The sequence below is a fragment of the Pituophis catenifer genome, unplaced genomic scaffold, assembly GCF_029215685.1.
Source record: "Pituophis catenifer annectens isolate HBS135680 unplaced genomic scaffold, rPitCat1.0.hap2 SCAF_2, whole genome shotgun sequence".
NCBI classification, from domain to species: Eukaryota; Metazoa; Chordata; class Lepidosauria; order Squamata; family Colubridae; genus Pituophis; species Pituophis catenifer.
In genome coordinates this window covers 41138020-41158332 of record NW_027256882.1, presented here as the reverse complement: position 1 = coordinate 41158332, position 20313 = coordinate 41138020, and positions in this window count along the sequence as shown.

The following is a 20313-nucleotide window of genomic DNA, read 5'->3' as shown; positions in this document are numbered from 1 at the left end:
ACCCTACACCACCTCAGACAAATGTTTATCCAACATCTTCTTAAAAATGTTAAGGGTTGGAGCATTTACAACTTCTGGAGGCAAGTTGTTCCAATGATCAATTGTTCTACCTGAAGGAAATTTCTCCAGAAATTTCTCCTTGTAAAATGTCCTTCCATTCCCCACCATCCAGTCAGAGCCAAAGAAGCTCCTTGGATGAGAAGCAAAATATCTTCAAAGAAAACATCTTCAAAGAAAAACAAGAAAGTCCCGTTGTCTCTTGTAAAAGCAATTTATGCCCCCTGTTCATTTTGTGGATAAAGTCTATGAATTCCCAGATCATCAGATACCAATCATAAAACTGAGCAGTGCTGACCTTGTTTTGGACAGGGCTAAACAGATTGGCAAGACTGGTTGACTTGGGAGTCCAATTTTGTGCAATGGGGCTCAGATTTCTTGAGATGGTTGGTCAACCACATCCTTCATTTCCATCACCATTTCCAAGACACCATCATCTGTCTTGTACACGTACGGTTTTCTAGAAGCCTCCTTCAAGTTTCTATATAACCATGAAAAACGATGTCCCAGTTAGGTCTGTTCCAGTAGTGGGTTCCTCCCGTTTTGGCCCGGTTCAGCCAGCCGGTAGCGGTGACGATATGACGTCACCAAACCGGTTCTCTTTGTTCGGGAGCTGAGCCTCCCTGCCCCCACCACGCCCCCCTCCCTGCATTATTCTTACTTTTTATTTGGCCCCACTCCCAATCTATTGCTGCCTCCCGACTCCCAGCTGATCACCTAGAAGGAAAAAAACTCTTTGCCGCGGGGCTTCAAAGGGTCGCCCTACAGCTGATCAGTGTTAAAAGGCAGTGTGGTGGTAGACCGGTGCGTCCAAAAACAAATGAGTAGACTGGTGTCTCCAAAAACAAATGAGTAGACCGGTACAGCTCTGCAAGCAGTTAAAAGCCTGGTAGACCATAACCTCTGCTAAATCCTAAATAATTGTCACATGATCATCAAGCCACGCCCACAAAATAAGTCACACCCACAGAACCGGTAGTAAAAAAATTTAGAACCCACCCCTGGTCTGTTCTGCTGGATCTTCTCCCCACCTGCAACACATTTATTCCTTTATTCATGTATTCATTTATTTAATCACATTTATACACCACTAAAATCTGGAGACTTGGAGGTTGTAGCAAAAACGCTTGCTACAGTGCTTCTTGGCAAATGAAGGAAAGTTTCAGGAAAAGAGGAGAAAAGATGTCATCTCCTATCCCATAATAATCACATCCACAAGGAATTAAGGTACAGGGTTAGGAAATTGACAAATAGGAGCAAAAGATGATCAAGCTCCTGCAGGTTTAACAGTGAAGGAATTCCATCAGGTACAGAATCAAAGAAAGAGAAAATGGAAGCAAATGTTAATGTGCAAAAGAGAAGAAATGAAAGAACACTCTAGACCCCCTGCCCTTTTCTCTTGACCATCCAGCAGCCTAGCTGACAAATCTACTTTTCTCTCTTTTCTCTCTCTCTTTTCTATCAGAGCTGCTGATACAGTTCTACAGAAGAATTATTTAGTCTGTCATCTGCACCTCTATAACTGTCTGATTTGGTTCTGCAACCCAAAAAGACAGACACAGACTTCAGAGAATAATAGGAACTGCAGAAAAAACAGTTGCTACCAACCTGCCTTTCATTGAGGACCTGTATACTGCATGAATCAAAAAGAGGGCTGTAAAAATATTTACAGACCCCTCACATCCTGGACATAAACTGTTTCGACTCCTACCCTCAAAACGATGCTATAGAGCACTGCACACCAGAACAACTAGACACAAGAACAGTTTTCCCCCCGAATGCCATCACTCTGCTTAACAACTAATTCCCTCAACACTGTCAAACTATTTACTAAGTCTGCACTACTATTAGTCTTTTCATCATTCCTATCACCCATCTTCTCCCACTAATGACTGTATGACTGTAACTTTGTTGCTTGTATTTTTACAATTCATATTGATTGTTTCCTAATATGATTTGATTGCTTATTTGTACCCTATGACTATCATTAAGTGTTGTAACTTATGATTCCTGACGAATGTATCTTTTATTTTATGTACGCTGAGAACATATGCACCAAGACAAATTCCTTGTGTGTCCAATCACACTTGGTCAATAAAATTCTATTCTTCTTCTATTCTTTCGCGCTATTTATGCGTTGCACTCATATCTCACCTTCCATTCAGGAGCTCAAAGCCCTTTACGTAATGCCCCTTCCTTCCTTCCTTCCTTCCTTCCTTCCTTCCTTCCTTCCTTCCTTCCTTCCTTCCTTCCTTCCTTCTTTCCCACAAGTGCCTTACAAAGTAAATTGGCCTGGAAGAGAGAGGAGTTGTGTGTGTGAGAGAGAGATAGTCACTCAGAAAATGTCTCCTACTAAAAATGCACTTGAACCTGGATCTTTGAACCCAAGTTTGTCTCTTGGACAAAGGACTGGACCAAAGCTACCTAGGAAGCCTCCGCTGTCTAGGAGGGGGATTATAATTTGGGGCCAATTTTTTCATATTTTAACTAGAATGTTATCCTGGCTATGTATGTTGAAGGCATAGATATAACATTTCCCTGCAATACTCCTACAGGTCTCCATTCGTTCATGTAAATGCATCATAATAGAGAGTTGTGGGAATCCACAAGGATTTAGCTTGGCTTCTTTGCTGAAATTGCAACAGCAGAAAATTGGACATTGCTTGACAAGTGCTGCATTATTACAGCTAATCAAACTTTATCTTTCATGTAGAAAATAAGAATAAGATACAGATCAAATGCATAGTTTAATAAGTGTGGAGATTGGCAATGCACTGTGCAGATGCCTTAATCAGGGGCATCCTATAGCACTTTATGTTTTTGAAGAAAGAACACCTAATTCTGCTCGATAACTCTATCACCTTAATAAAAAAGAAAATAAGCCACCTTAAACTAAAATGGAAAAACAGTACGGAGGTTAATAAAGATAGGCAAGCAATTTGTATTGAGGACACGTTGGAATTGTTTTCATTAGAAATAGATGTGTGTGGGTCAGGCTCAGCTATGATCAATTTCTCATTAATTCTTCAGTTTCTCCCTTTTCAATTTGATATCACTTTCTCATTCTGGTAAAGTCCAAATTATAAAAAAAATTACACATTTTAGTATTTCTTATACTTGCACTTCTGTGCTCATTTTCTGTAGTTTTCCATCATACAATTGTTACTGTTCACATTTTTTCAAAATATATATTCCCATACAAGTTTCCCCTTAAAATTGATATTTATAGAAACATGTTTGTGTATGTATGTATGTATGTATGTATGTATGTATGTATGTGTATATTTAGAAACCACTTCACACTTTGTGGATTTCATTATGTAGCTGCATTCCATTTTTGAGTGGATTCTAGCAGAGATTATGACATAGGCCTCTGACTGAAGAAGTAAGATGTTTAATGAATTTGGCTATAACCAATGAATATTTACATGCAACACATAGTATTTCATGATCAAATGAAACAATCCAAAACATTCAAGAGAGCTCTAAAAAGAATAAAATCTATACCTTCACCTTGGCTCTTCCAGATCAGTGGTGTTCCAGAATATTTACATATATCTCACAAACACATAATAACATGATAAGGGGAGAAGTGGAGCAGGATGGTAGAATCATAGAACTGGAAGGGAACTGGGAGGTCTTCTCATCCAACCTCCTATCCAAGACAGGAGTCCTTTTTCCATCCCAGACAAACAGTTGCCCAATTTGTTCTTGAAAACCTCCAGCAACGGAGCACTCCCAACTTCAGGAGGCAAGCTGTTCATTGATTCATTGTTCTCACTGTCAGAATTTATAAATATTTTCAAAGACAAGGAAGAGGAAGAAGACAGATTATTCCTGCCTATCTCTAACCACTTGGTGAAAGTTGTTGTAATAGTGTCACAGACTTGTGATGGAACAATTAGGAGCAAACAAGACATCAATCCCCAGAGTCCAGCAAAGCACAAGAGCTCCTTTTTTTGCAAAGCTCATCCAAGAAAGGATAGATAACATCAGAGAAGTGGTAGGAGCAAAGATGTTGGAGTGGAAGGAAAAGACCTGGAAATGTTTGGCTTGGATCACAGTGGAGGACTTCTCAAATGGCATCAGAAAATTTTATTTGCTATTCACGGAAATATTATGATGGGGTAAATGTGTATGCAGCCTTCGTAGCACAAGGTGCTACATCCACGGTTGTAAACAACACACCCGCATAGACATTTTAATTGCTCTCTTATGTTTGTATTAAACTTATGCCCACATACTTACATGCAATTATGGGTAGCACACTTCTAGAAGTATATTGACACAGTAATTTGAAAGATGGTGCAAGAAATCGAAGGCAAGCTAAAGGAATTTGGTTGTTCGGCCTAGGAAAAAAAAAACCCAAGACTTAAAGGAGACCAGATAGCCATGTTCAGATACATTAAAGGGAGTCCTATGGAAGATTGTCAGGAACTATTTTCCAATGCCACTACTAAACTAAAACCAGAAATAATGGGTACAAGTTGCAACTGTAGATTTTATTCAAATACAAGTCTCCCTTTTCCCAGACAGTCATTTTGAGGTATGCTATATAGCCGTGATGGCGAACCTATGGCACGCGTCAGTGGTGAAATCTAAAATTTGTTACTACCGGTTCTGTGGGCGTGGCTTAGTGGTGGGGGTAATGTGACTGGGTGGGTGTGGCCAATTCTTTTTTTTTTACTTTTAAAACCATTTTTTACATGTAAAACCATGTAAAAAATGCTTTCAAAAGGCTCTGACGATTCCAGCTGAGTTGCCTGATCATCAAAGGGTTTTAAAAAAACCCTCTGCCAGGAAAAACCAAAACCAAAAGAGGATCCTAAAAGAGTAAAACAAAATTCTGTACCAAATAAGATATAACAACGCATAATTAAATATTAAAAAATAATATCGTTATATAAGGCGAGAGAAAGGAATACATATCGAGGAATTTAGGTTATTGATGTCGGAGGAAATCAGACATTACGTTTAGATGTTATTTATGGTATTAATGTCGTATTTGTCACATTTGTATGTGTATGTGTATGTGTATTTTGTGTGTTTATATATGTAATAAAAACAAACAAACAAAAAAAAACCCTCTGCCGATCAGGCAACTCAGCTGGGATTGTCAGAGCTTGGCTCGTCAGAGCCATTTAAAAGAAAAAAAGCCTCTGATGATCGTGCAGCTCAGCTGGGCATGGGGGCGGGGAAAGGGATTTTTGCTACCAGTTCTCCGAACTGCCCGCCACCATCGCTACCTACTCGCCCGAGCTGGTCCGAACAGGAGCATTTCACTCCTGGCACGCGTGCCACAGGTGGCACGCAGCGCCCTCTATGTGGGCAAGCGAGCCATCACTACAGTTCAGCTCTGCCGCGCATGTGTACGCGCCTCCCACTGGCCAGCTGGTCATTGGGTCTCTGTCACACATGCAGGGCAGGTGGAGCACATGTGGGGGCGTTTTGGGGGGAGTGCATGCACAGGGGGGCAAGGCGCATGCAGGGGCCACATGGACATGGACAGTGGGAGGGCACATGTGCGGGGGCTGCACGCGCATTGCATTTTGGGGATTCGGGCGTGCGCTTTGAGCATTCGGGCCGGAAAAGGTTAGCCATCACTGCTATATAGGTATCCTTGGTTAATGGTGGTAATTGGGAACGAAATTTATGTTGCTAAGCAATGCATTTATAAAATGTGACATCACCTCAGTTCATTGCTTAGCAATGACAATCATGGCAATCCCCGTTGTCATTCTTAACTGAAATTCACTGGTCATCAAGGTAAGACCCACCCTGATCCAAGCCATTCTTAGCTTGGTTGCTCCCCACCCCAAGCCTTGGTAAGGTAGGATACTGCCTCCTCTGCCTTGTCCTGAATGTCCCCATCTCCCCCCATTTATGCCCTTGTGTCTGCCTGCATTCCCACTACCTAAAAGGGGTGCCTGTCCCTCAATGCCCATTCAGATCTCAGTCATACATGCCATGCCAGCCTTTTAATCCCTAATAAGACTCTGAAGGAGAACCTTATTTGCATAAGGAACCAAGAAGAACACAAGGATTTGCTCAGAGTAGTTTCTTTATTGTTGCTTGCCTATAGACAGGAGTCTTGCCAGACTAAAGCACAAATCTGCATAACTATTGGATATACCCTGCGAAAGGCTAGGGACCTTGGCTCTCTTCCTGCATACCAAAGATTCTCTTCGCTTCCTAGGGAAAGACTCTCTTCCTCCTGCGACTCTGCACCACATTCCACTGTATTTGCATAACTTTGTGTTGTGTGTAAATTGTACCTATTTCTTGACTATCAATGGTCACTCATGCCCTTGTGACCTCCTGAATGGATTACTGCAACACACTTTTCATGTGCTTGCCATTGAAGAGCATTTGGAAGCTTTACCTGGTGCAAAATGCAGCAGCGTAAGCAGTTAATAGTGTGAATTATTTGATATAAATGATGCCTCTGTTCCACAAATTGTATTGGTTGCCAGTTTGTCTCTGAGTGCAATTCAAAGTGCTTACAATAACCTTTAAAGCTCTACATGGCTTGGGGTCAGGTTGCTTATGAGCCTATCTTCTCTTGGTTGTCTCTAACTGTCTTATCCAATCCCACAGGAAGACCTTGCTCTGGGCACTGTTGGCCAAGGAATGTTGGCTGGTGGAACTCCATAGGAGAACCTTTGCTGCCATGGCGTCCACCTTCTGGAACATAATTTTCCAGAACTTGAAGGACTGGATTGGGGAATCCAATGGGTTCCATAAATCCCTGGAGAACCACTGGTGTTCAGTACGAAGATTTGGTTGTCGGTGAACCACACAGCAGTTGAAATGATTGTTTATATGTGTATCTGAAAGGATCTCTTCAATCCAATCCAATCATGAGGAGCTTTAATTTTTAATAGGGTTTGGAGTCCTGCAGATGGTATGAAAGAGGCTTTGTATACAAGGCATCCAGAAGGAGTGCATTGCTGATTCTGGTTTATATAAGGGTCTACAAAAGCTTATGAGAGGAATGCAATGGTCTGCATACAGGGAAAAATTGGGAAATGTTCTCATATGGGAAGAAATCATGAGCAAACTCTTTCTGTGGAAGTAGGAACAGGCAGGAAGGCTGCAAAGTAGTGGAAAGAGCACAAAGCTGGCAGGATTGGTGACAGCAAAAGCTGTAAAGCAATAATAAAATCAGCTCCAATCCCCATTAAAAGAAAAACTCAAGAACTTCAGAAGATGCCTTTTTCACAGGGGAACAAAGAAAATTGGTGGCTGGGGGGTGGGGGAATTCATGGGATAGACTTGACACAAATTGTACATGTGCTAATGATAACAAACTAAACAGTTTCCAGAGATCAAGTTCTCTATTGTATGAAAATGAACTATAAATTGTGTGATCATCTTTGGGGCTTTCATTTTTGGTTTTCTTTGCTCTTTTATTTATAGTCTTGTCTACTGCTATGTAAAGTACAATTTAAAAAATCCATACAAGTAACAAATAGGGAGCATTTATCATTCACCTACAAATAGAGCTGTGAATCATGGGCTTAATTCTTCATCGTTGGTCTTTGGAGAGCTTTGTGTACCTCTGCATTCCTCTGAGTATGGGTTAGTGCAGTGATGGTTAACTTTTTCACCGTCCTGTGCCAAAAGCAGGGGGAGTGCAGGGGGGTCACATGTGTGTGTGCCCACACCCATAATTCAATGCCCCCCATGCCCCGCCCCCCCAGTGCATGTGTGCGCGACACCCCCCTCCCCATGCTTCCCCCGCTTTTGACACACAATGGCAAAAAGGTTACCGATGGGCCCGGTAGGCCTGTTTTTCGCCCTCCCCAGGCTCCAGAGGCTTTTTTGGAGGCTGGGGAGGGCGAAAACAGCCTTCCCCACCCCTCTGGAGGCCCTCCGGAGGCCAGAAACAGCCAATTTCCCGACTTCTGATGGGCCCGGAAGGCCCAAAAATCAGCTGGCCGGTGCGCGCATGCAAGCTACAGCTGACCTAGGGCAATGCTCATGTGCCCACAGATATGGTTCCGTGTGCTACCTGTGGCACGCATGCCATAGGTTCGCCATCATGGGGTTAATGGGTTAAGCATGGTGGTGGCAAACGCATTATATAGAAAAGGGAGAAAAAATTCCCTCAGTCACTGAGAGGCTGGAGACAATTGGAGATGATGGGTCCATAAAAGAGTGACACCACCATCAAGTGGGAGGAACAAAGGTTGAAGACCCCTTCCTGCCCTCAGCACTACAGCTTCTATCTAGCCATTAGAGACTATGATGAAAGTAACTGGTGCTAGAAGGAACACCACATTAGCAGGAAACATAGCTTCATTAAGTGAAGTATCAACACAGGCCCTTTTTAGAAAGGCGGGAACCTCACAAAAGAAATGATTGTTACTGTCTACATGAAAGAGTTGACGAAGTCATTCAGCCAGAAGACAATAGTCATTCTGCAAGGGATGACAGACTGCAGTATAGCAGTCATAGGCCATGACAGCCAACAAAATACACTCCGTGGAGCCCAAAGCAAGAAAGATCACATAAGTCACATTAGCATAATAATAGATGGTCTTTTTTTCTTCTTCCCCAGAACCTCGTCATTATTTGGGGATGGTGAAGCAGAGGTTGTCGAGCCCAGTCCTCGGGCTCACCACAATTGGGGGGGGGGAACAATGCGGTAGTAGCGGAGGCAAAGGCAGCAATACCTGGCAGAGGTATAACCTATCAGCACGTGTCCCAGATCGTAGGAGATGCTGAAGAGCCCATGCACCTCTTGGCTGAACACTGGCAGGGAAGGATGCCGGGGAAATAGCCTGACATACCCCTTAGTCATCTATGCCGGATGTTAGCTGTGGGGGCGTGGGGGAGAATGCTGTAGGATAATTGGGTAATTGATGGTTGGGTAACTGGATAATTAGGAGGACAAAAGCCAGATAATTGGGGGTGGAGAGTGGGGGATAAAAACAGTGCTGGAAGGCAGCTGCTCCCAGTGCTGACTTCACATGTCTTATTGCATTTTCACCAAGTTCTGTGGCTTGCCTGTAACGGATGAAAGAAAGACACAGCTCCAGCTACCATTGTGGTCGTGTCGTGTTGGTTTTATTGTAGTTCCAGCCAGGTCAGCCCTGACAGGCTGAGAGAGGTCAAGGAAGGAAAGATTTCTGAGGAAGAAATACATGGGGATATGGAGCCCTGGATCTAGATTTAATACTGTAATCCAGGGGTGCCTAACCTGTGGCTGTGAGCAGTGGTGGGATCCTACTGGTTTAACAACCAGTTCGCTGAGCATGTGCTTCGCTTCAATGCAGAAAATTGATCTTCCGCGTTGCTGAGAGCAAGGAAAACATGAGAAGCAGCAATCCATTCTGCCGCCCCGATCAGCTGGGCTTCAGAAGCAGAAATATAGGTGAGTATAAGGCAGGGACGGACGGGCAAGCCCATTTCAAAGAAAGAGAGAACCGGTTCGCTCATGGCTGAAAGTTGGAGCTAACAGTTTGCTCGAACTGGACCGAACCGGTCCAATCCCACCACTGGCTGTGACTCACTACGGGCTGCGGAAACAGGGGCACATGAGTGGCTGACTGACTCACGTGAGCATTGCGGGGGCTTGTGGCCCCATTCATGGAAGCATTGCAGGCACTCAGGGCCTCACTCATGCAAGTGCTGCAGGCGTTTGTGGTTTCACTGATGCGAGCATCCCCAGCCTTCGTGGCCCCACTCGTACAAGTGTAATGGGCACTTGCGGCCACACATGCATGAGCAATGGTTGCTTACATGCGCACACGCCTGCCCCTCCCATAAAACCATTCCCTATTTCCCCCTCTGCCCCCCCCAATTCGGGGCCGCCAACCTGGAAAGATTGGGGAACTCTGCTGTAATCTATTCTTGATACCATAATGATAGTTGTGTTAACTGTATATAAGGATATTATATAACTGTATATAATGTGTTGCCCAGTTGCTTTATTGTTGTCATAGGCTCAAGACAGAATAATTAGTGGCATACTAGACATTACCCTCCAGAGGTCAGCAAAGCCCTAGAGGGTCTTGAAACCATTTGCAAAATGTCATCCTTGAAGGATAGATTGCATCAGAGAAGTGACAGGGGTAAAGACGCAGGAATGGGAGGAACAAATCTTCAAAGGTTTGGCTCAGTACACAGCGGAATAAATCTCAAATGAATGAGATAATTGTATTTCATCCTGAAGATGAAACTCAAATACTTTGGCCACCTAATGAGAAGGAAGGACACACTGGAGAAGAGCCTGATGCTGGGAAAGATTGGGGGCAAAAGTAGAATGGGACAACAGAGAATGAGGTGGCTGGATGGAATCACTGAAGCAGTAGGCGTGATCTTAAATGGACTCCAAAGGATGGTAGAGGACAGGAAGGCCTGGAGGAATGTTGTCCATGGGGTCGCGATGGGTCAGACACAACTTCGCAACTAACAACAAAAACATTTTTTATTTGCAGGAATTGCCTAATGGAACAAATCCATGCACAGTCCTTGGAGCACAAGATGGTAGGTGAAGGGTTATGAGCAATACATAGGTACACCATGCATCCAGAGACTTTTATTGCTTATGTTTTTGTCAAACGTGTTGGTACACATCTACATAGCACACAGGAATTATTGGTTTTTGAAAAAGTTCTAAGCAAGCCACTCCCACAACATTGACAGAGCAAGTCAGTAGAATATAAAGTGAAAGCAAACCCCACTCCTTACTAGCATTGAAAATGTTAACCAAATTTAAGTAATGAAATATCTACAAGAAAATCACCAAGCTCAGAGAGCACCAAGGTCCCCACAGTTCAACTCTCATCCACAAATTTCCTGTTTTATCCATATTGATAGAACGGAATGTGTTAGCGTATTACAAAGTTCCCTTATCTACAGCTAAAACAGATGCCTCCTTATATACAGTTAAAACAGATGTCTCTTTATCTTAGAGTTAAAACAGAAGTCTCCTTAAATGGGCATTTTATCTTTCCTATACATATGTTTTTCTATGCTGTATATCTTCCTTTACGTGGGCTTTGCTACGTGATGTGCCCATTTATTTATAACAGGAACTAGCCTTTATAAAATGACATTACTACTGCCTATGCAACCTTTCATCAGTTCTTAATTTTTAAACATATCAGGAAAATATTCCAACACAGGTTTATAGAATTAAGTATGTATTAATCTTATTGTGATAAAGTTGAAGTGTTGTTGTTTCTGTTCTGTATATTCAGAGTTACCAGATCAAAAAACAAAGGTGAAGTGGAATATTTTATGGAAGTTTTTCAGGTTGTGTAAGCAGCCCAGAGGAGTTAATGGAACAAGTGCAGAATATAAACAAGTCTGTAACAATCAAAAGGCCCAAATTCAAACAGCATTCAGATTTCAGTGGAAAGAATAGAAGAATGGAGGAGAATTACAGTGGAATATTATAGCTAGTGGTGTGGAATATTATTAGCAGTACTGATTTGTAAATTTTGATGGTATCCACTCATTGACCCCCGTCATAGGTGTGATTCATAATGAAATAGTGTCTTTTGAATTTGGAATTCATGAGACATGGAATGTCAACCATTCTTAATCTCATCCTTAAGATAACCATACACATTTCCTGGAAGAAAACAATATGGGCTACAAATATTTAACCTGTCTATTCCAGTGAAAACATATATTCCTTCTAGATTCAGGGTGGTTTTTACAAAGCATTGTGCTGATGTAACCAAATTAATTTCATGCACAGCTGTGTCTACAATTATTTGGAAAGGCTCAAAACAATTTATTAGAACTCACATGTTTCAAATACAGAATGTCCATTCTAAAGAAAAGCAATCATTTTATTTTATTTATTTATTTATTTGTCAAACATGTACAAGATAGCAAGTGTAGATATAAACATATTGATTGATTGATTGATTGATTCGATTTATATGCTGCCCTTCTCCGGAGACTCAGGGCGGCTTACAATGCGTTAAGCAATAGCCTTCATACTTTTGTATATACCTGCTTAGTAGGGCTTTTGTCCCCCCCCTCCAAGCGGTGTAACATAAACATAAACAAAGGAAGTAAGTACAGATAAAGAGGGACAGTAAGATGAAGATGAGGGTTTGTTCATCATCTCCTGCTTTAGATGAGATGAGAGAGCAACTCTTAGTAACAAAGAATTTAGTGGAATTTTAAAAACTTCAGTTAAACTAATAGGTATAATAAGGAATGCTTCAAAAGAATAAAATAATCTCTGGATGATTGTCTTGGCCTTTGTAGATTGCTGCGTGGCTTGAAGGCTGTTTGGTTTTTTTGGGGGGGGGTTCTTTCTTTCTCTTTCTAATGAAAGTCATACGTTCCTGGTGGGAATGCTGCTCTCCCTCCGTGAAGTGGCCTTTGGAGTTTAATTACCAACTGTCACCTGAAGAATATGTAGTTTGGCCCTAGGAGTTCACTCTGACTTCTGATTCTCTAGAGTTCTATGGCAGTTTTCCAACTGATGTCCTTGTTATTTCCAATAAATGTATACACTAGAATTCCAGCAATCACATTTGCTTCTGTAGGAAATTAGCACCCACCCCTTTCCTAGAAGAATGAAATATTTTAGGAAATATTAAAAGAGCAGAATATTATGTTTCCCTGGATGAGAAATGGAGAAGCATGTTTTAAAGATGAAGCAGTTCCCATCTTCCTGCCCCCACCCTTTGTCAATGGGCCAGAGGCAGAAACTCAATCTTTGTCAATGGACCATCATCTGCAACACAATAGGACCCATCTAGCAACAGAAACTCACCACATGGCACCTGGGAAGATTACATCAGCCAGCAAGGCTAGCTAAGACCCCCACCCCCTGGGAGTCTGACAACCAATCAGGATACTCTTTCAGGCCCCAGGAAGTTCAAAGCCAGAGAGGGCATAAAACCTGGGGACTCACTGCATCTCGGCCCCTTTTCTGTTCAGGAACTCAAACCATGTGATCCTGTCCACCATTAAACCATCTTTCCAAGCAGTCTCCATGTTTCCAGTGCCTTTTTCCCCACCTGGAGCTGAACTCAGAAGAATATTTCTTCTAACAATTCCTTTTTTAGAAACATAAAGGCAGGCAATCTGTTGCACCTACAGGCAAAGAGAGCAAGGTTCAATTGTGCAGAACCGAATAGCCCCTCCATGATACAGTGCAAATGTTGTGATGAAATGTTGTGATCAGGGATGTCAAACTCAAAGCCTGCAGGCTGGATGTGGCCCGCGGGGTTGTGCTTAGATCTGGCCCATGAAACAACAAAGGACCGGGCCACAGTGCCTCTGCCAGTGAAAACGAAGCTCGGGATGTCTGCATGCGGCCCTCCCAAGCTCCGTTTTCAGTTGCGACGGCCTCCTGCAGCCCTCTGCCAGCAAAAACGGAGCTCGGAAGGACCGTGTGAGAAGAAGGCAAAATGATTTCCCTCTTTTATTCTTTTGTCACCACCATACTTAATCCACTGATCTACACTCTGAGGAACAAAGAGGTATATAAAGCCATCTGAAGAATAATGAAGATCAAGAATAAAGAAGATCAATAATGAAGGTGAAAGACTAATGAAGGTCATTTATTAACTTTATTCAACAGACCAAGACCAATACTTTTAACAAATGCTCATTCTTTGTTACTCCAAATAGGCTCCAAAGACTAATGACGAAAAACTAAACCTAGTAGCTCCCAGCTTCTTTCAGAAAAACAACATGATTCATGGTAATCACAATGATGATGATGCATATAATTACAGGAGCAGTTTTCAGCACACCAGTGTGTTTTATTTTTATTGATCATGTATGTTAGATTAGGCGCAGGAAATGAAGACGTGACCAGCTCGATACATTTAGTAACTTTATTGGCTACAGTAACAAGACTGGCTGCGCGCTGCCGGAGCTCTCCTTATATTCGCTCCGGCAGTCGCACCGCCCCTGACAGTGATTCAAACTTTCCCGCCCGATGGCTGGCAGCCAATCCGGGCAGATGTCCTTATAAGGACATAACACTCCTCCCCTCTTAGTCCGGAAACAGTCAACGTTCATCAATAAAAGTCACGTAATCACGCAGGTACGTAGGACGCCTCGGCACCCTAGTTGACCTGCGCAGTCTCACTTCTTCCTTGTCCCCGACCCGGACGGACGGGGCTCCTGTGTCTCCTGGTTCCCTCCCCGGAACCGGGCTCGGTTCGGCTGGCGAGTGTGCGGGGTCATCCTCAGCGCCTCCGGCCGGACCGCAAACCTTGGATGGCTGGTTCTGGTGGTCTTCCTCCTGGCCTGTGGATCTATTGTCTCGTCGAGGTTTCTCGGTTCCGACCCGGGAAGAGCGTCTGAGTCTCGGTAAGTCCCAGGCTGTCACTTGCTCCTCCCCGGTCTCCCAGGCGCTGCGGTTCGGCTGCGGTTCGGCTCGTTGTCGTCTGGGGGGTGGTTCGGATCGGTGCCCTCGGGTCCGGTCTGCCAGCGGTGGGTGGTGTTGGCTCGTGTCGTGCTGTCCGACCTCACAGGGGTGGCGCAGGTCCCCTTGGTCGGGCTGGCGTTGGCCTACCCCATCGGGTCGGCGGTGGTCGACCTGGTCGGGATGTCGTTGTGGGGCTACCTCTGCGGGTCAGCGGAGGTCTCCCCTGCCGGGGTGGCGCAGGCCTCCCTGGCCGGGTTGTTGTTGGCTTTCCCTTCGCCCTAGTCCCTGGTCTACCGCCGGTTGGTGGCTGGGGTCATCTGAGCTGGGTTGTTGTTGCCGGGTTGTCTTCTGTGCTGGGCGGGGGTCCCTCTTGCTGGTGAGTCGTGTGCCACCCTCACCCATGGGCTGTGGTGTGCCCATCTTGGATGGTTCCCGGTCTACTCGCCTGGAGTGGAGGTCTCCCTGGCAGGGCTGACGTGGGTTGCCTTCGCTGGCGGGGTGCGATGCTTCCACTCTGGGCAGGTCCCGGTCTACTCGTGGGCTGGTTTGGTAGTCCCTCGCCCTGTCGTGCCGGGTGCCCACCTCGCTGGGTTGGTGTTGCCATCCCCCATGCGGCTGGCCCCGGTCTACCGCTCTGGACTGTCGGTGTGATAGTGCCTGGTAGTGTGCTTGGCCGGCCTCGTCGGGGTGGCGGTGGTCTGCCTCGCCGGGGTGTGGTAGGCCTACCTCGCTGGGTTGTTGCAGGCCTACCTCGTCGGGGTGTTGCAGGCCTACCTCGTCGGGGTGTTGCAGGCCTACCTCTTCGGGGTGTTGTAGGCCTCCCTCATCAGGCTGGTTTTCTTGCGCTCCCCCCCACCTTTTCCGGAGCTGGTCGATGTGACGTCTACAGACCTGTCCATCTTCCAGCTCCACAGTGTAGGACTTTGGGCCGGTTGTGTTGTCTATCTTCCCCTTCAGCCACTTAGGAGAGCCGTTGAAGTTTAGTGCGAAAACCGAATCTCCCTTGCTGAAGGCGCGAAGCGGGCGGCTGGCCGTTGCGGTCACTTCTGGGCTGTATTGGGGGTGCAGCCGGTCCAATGGTGACCTCAACCTTCTGCCCATCAACAGCTCGGCCGGGCTCTTGTGGGTGGTGGCATGCGGCGTGATGTGCTGGGTGAGGAGGAAGTTGTCTATTCTTTCCTGCCAGTCTCCCATGCCCATTTTGGTGAGTGCCTCCTTGGTGAGTCTCACCATTCGTTCTGCTTGTCCGTTCCCAGCCAGCCTGTACGGGGCGGACAGGGCATGGTGGATGCCCAGTCCTGCCAGGAATGCCTCCATGGCCAGGGATGTGAGTTGGGGGCCGTTGTCGGAGACCAGCACATCCGGTAGTCCATGGGTGGCGAATAAGCGGCGCAGGGCCCGGATCGTCGCTTCCGTTGTGGTAGATGCCATGGGTACCACCTCGAGCCACTTGGAGAAGGCATCTACGATGATGAGGAGGTGGCGCCCTTGCATCGGACCTGCGAAGTCAATATGGATCCTCGACCAGGGGTTGCTGGGGGTCTCCCACTTCGCTGTTTCGGCTTGTGGCGGTGCTGGGCGTACTTCTTGGCACAGGTCACATCTGGAGACCCATTCTTCGATGTCTCTGTCCAGTGAGGGCCACCAGATGTAACTCCGTGCCAGGGCCTTCATGCGGACGATGCCTGGGTGCCCTTTATGTAAAGTCTCTAGCCGTTGCAGAGTGCTTGGGATCAGCACCCTGTCTCCCCATAGCAAACAGCCCTTCATGGTGGACAGCTCCTTCTGCTTCCTGGTGAATGGGCTGAACTTCTCCTCCGTCTTCTCAGATGGCCACCCCCTGAGGATCCAGGACTTCACTTGGCGGAGTGTGGAGTCCTTTTGGGTGTGGACGGCCACATCTGCGGATGAGACTGGACAGCTGGTGTCGTCATCTATATGGAATAGGTGGAGCGTGGGGGCTGGGTCTTCTACAGGATCCTTCAATGGGCATCTGCTCAGCGCGTCGGCGTTTCCTATGGCTGTGCCTGGCTGGTGCACGAGCCTGTAGGAGTAGCCGGCTAGGAAGATGGCCCATCTCGTCATCCGTGGGGACATGAAGGTCGGGGTGGGTTGGTCGCCTGCGAGGAGCCCCAGGAGTGGCTTGTGATCAGTGACTATGGTGAAACTCCTCCCGTAGAGATACTCGTGGAATCGTTTCACTCCTGCAACGATGGCCAGGGCTTCTTTGTCCAGCTGACTGTAGTTGCGTTCCGCGCCGGACATGGTTTTCGAGAAGTATGCTATTGGGGCTTCGGAGCCGTTGGGCAGTTCGTGGCTGAGGACTGCCCCCACCCCGTATGGCGACGCATTGCAAGTCAGCTTGATGGGGAGCGTCTCATTGTACTGGATGAGAACGCTTTTGGAAGTTAAGAGTCCTTTTACGGCTCGGAATGCTGCTTCCTCTTCTTGGCCCCACTTCCAGGAAGCCGCTTTCCCCAGCAGGCGGTGGAGTGGCTCAGCAATTGTGGCTTTCTGTTTGAGAAATATGGCATAGAAGTTAAGCAACCCAAGGAATGCCTGAAGTTCCGTTTTGTTTTTTGGGCTCGGAGCTTCATGGATTGCTTTCACTTTTGATTTGGTGGGGTGGATGCCAGTGCTATCTATGAGATAGCCGAGGAACTCGACTTCCTGTACTCCTAGGATGCATTTATCTCTCCTGACTCTCAAGCCCTTGGCCTTGAATCGCTGCAGGACAAGCCTGAGCCTTTCAAGGAGTTGTGCCTGTGACTCTCCGGAGATTAGTACATCATCAAAGTAAGGCACCACCCCTGGAACGCCTTGGAGTAGGCGTTCCATCATAGATTGGAAAATGCCGGGGGCAGTGCTGACTCCAAATTGGAGGCGGTTGCATTTGAATGCCCCCCTGTGCGTGACAATTGTTTGTGCCTCTGCCGTTTTTTCGTCCACTGGCAGGTGCTGGTAAGCCTGGGCCAGGTCCAGTTTCGCAAAAATTGAGCCAGTTCCCAGGGAATGCAGCAGATGTTGCACCACTGGGACTGGGTATGCGCTCTGTGCCAACGCCTTGTTGATGGTACAACGATAGTCGGCGCAGATGCGCACAGACCCATCATGCTTCAGTGGGGTCACAATGGGGGTCTCCCATGAGGCATGATGGATCGGTTCCAGGACGCCCTGGAACCAGCTGCTCGTCTACTTTAGGCCGCAGAGCAAATGGAACCCGGCGGGGCTTCAACCTAATTGGGGTGATTCCCTTGTCCAGATTAAATGAGATTGGCCTTCCCACAAATTTCCCCAGCTTATCATCGAAGACTTCTTTGAACTCTTCGATGAGGTTGTCGAGTTCATCCCTGCGAATTTGGTGGATGCCTCCGATGGATAGCCCCAGCGGCTTAAACCACTCCACTCCTAGCAGGTTCGGTCGGCTGTTCTCCACGACTGTGATGGGAAGCTTGCCTTGGAATTCCTTGAAGGTGATGTGGAGGGTGGTTCTGCCCAGGACTCCGATGGGGTTCCCGCTGAAATCCACGAGCCTCGACTTCAGGGGTTTTAGCTGGGTCTTTTCGCAGGATGGCTTTAGGCGCTTCAGATGCTGCCAGTCCATGATGGAGTAGATGGACCCGGAGTCTACTTCCATTTTGCACGGTGACCCCTCTGCCAGCAGCGTCACATTGAACTTGGTGGCTCCCTCGTCGTTTGTGTGGGCGATGGTAGTCTGGTGCACTGCTCTGCTGTGGGAATATTCCTCGTCTCCGCGCCTGGACTGGTTCGAGGACCGTTTGGATGTCCTCTGGGTTTCTCTGTGGTTTTCGCGGAATCTTGGCCTGGGTGGTTCCGGGGCTGGATCTGCTGCTCTGCATGCCTCGGCGATGTGTCCCCTCTTCAGACATCGGCGGCAGGTTGCGTCCCTCCATCTGCAGGTTGCCCTGGAGTGGTCGCCTTTGCAGCTGCCGCAGCGTTCCCCCCGGTCGCCATGTTGGGGGTTTTTCCGCCTGGGAGGGCGGGAAACCTTGTGGACGGCCATTTCCTCATCGGACTCTGATGGCGTGGTCGAGTCATCTGATGAGTTCGGGCCAGACTTGTGGATCCCTCTGGCCTTTACCATCGCGGCGGCTGCTTTTCGGAAGTCTCGGCGGCTGTGGCTTCTTCGAGGACTTCCTTGAGTGGGATCCTCTTGCGGCTCAGGAACTTCTTCTGGAGACCCACATCACGCATTCCGAAAACAATGCGGTCCCGGATGGCATTGTCCACGTTGTCGAATTCGCAATTGGCAGCGATTTGGCGAAGCGCTGCCACGAATTCTTTGATGGATTCACCTTCCCGTTGACTCCTTTGTTGGAATGTGAATCTGTTGGCGATCGGGGTGCCTGTGGGTGTGTAGTGTTCCTGTAGGACTTCCTGCAGGTCATTCCAGGACATCTCCTCAATGTCCCTGGGCGCCACGAGGTCAATGGCCATTTCCAGGACGTCGGACCCGCAGTGAGCCAGGAATAGGGCTCTCTTGCGCTCATCGTCGAGGTTCTGGTATCCGTTCCCTCGGAGGAATTGCCGGAATCTGACCATGTACGACCTCCATTTCTCTCATGCCGGGTCGAATGGGTTCAGCGAGACAATCGGTGCTTGCGGGTTTGCCATTCTGAAGGCAGCTGCGGTTGAGTGACTTCAGCTCGGTTTGGGCGATCGTGCCACGAGTCTTGCTCAAGTTCTCTTCTCTAGTCCTTCGTCGCCAGTGTTAGATTAGGCGCAGGAAATGAAGACGTGACCAGCTCAATACATTTAGTAGCTTTATTGGCTACAGTAACAAGACTGGCTGCGCGCTGCCGGAGCTCTCCTTACATTCGCTCCGGCAGTCGCACCGCCCCTGACAGTGATTCAAACTTTCCCGCCCGATGGCTGGCAGCCAATCCGGGCGGATGTCCTTATAAGGACATAACAATGTATATTGCCTTGGGAATAATCCAACAAATTATACAGTGTTGGAAAAACTGGCATTTAACTAAAAGCATTTCAAGAGTTTAAAATAGGTAATTTAGTCATCCCAGTTCTTAATTAATCTGAATTTCCACAAATATGCATTCTAATGGATTACAGTGTGTACACATAAATGATTACCCATTTTAACTAATTTGCTACTTTTGGCCTTCAAAACTCTAAACAGACCGGGAACTGGGCCAGAATACATCAAGAGCCACATTCCTGCATAGGTCCATTCAACTCCTGAGCCGTTTCCTTGACCCTTTGCATTAAATGTGTAGTCAATGTGTATTGGAGAGAGAAGGTCTTTGAGTGGAATATCCTCTCCAAGATAATGAACTCAGCGATTCATGTTGTTGCTGTTGATAGTGCTTTAAACTAAACGCTGTAAAAGAATGAAATAGACAGGTTATTGATGGAAAGATACTTAGTTTAATAAACCCCACATTAACAATGGTTTATTAGTAAAAAGATGAGATATAAGTTAAAAAAATACATATAAGTTTATGTATGAAAATAAAATAAATTTGTGCAATCCTTTGGAAGAAGTGTGTTAAAACACGCTAGAGTGCAAATGCAGCACACATCTGCAACTCAAGTAATGTGTTTTTCAAATAGCTGTGGGAGGTTTCCATTTCACTTTTTCAGTTCCATACTCCTTTTTTACATTTTTAATACATTAAATCCAAACAACAACAGAGAGAATACGCATAATTTGCCTTTGGATATGGATAATGGGGATCTTTAGTTTACTATTTGTAGTAGGCATACTCAAAATGAATGTAATTCCCACAATACTCTGTATTTTGCATGGAATTTGCATGGAATTCTCAGGGAGAAGGGCTGTTAAGAAATAAGAAATATCAATCAATCAATAAATATCTATTAAATTTGCATTATATTGTTCTGTTAATTTCTAT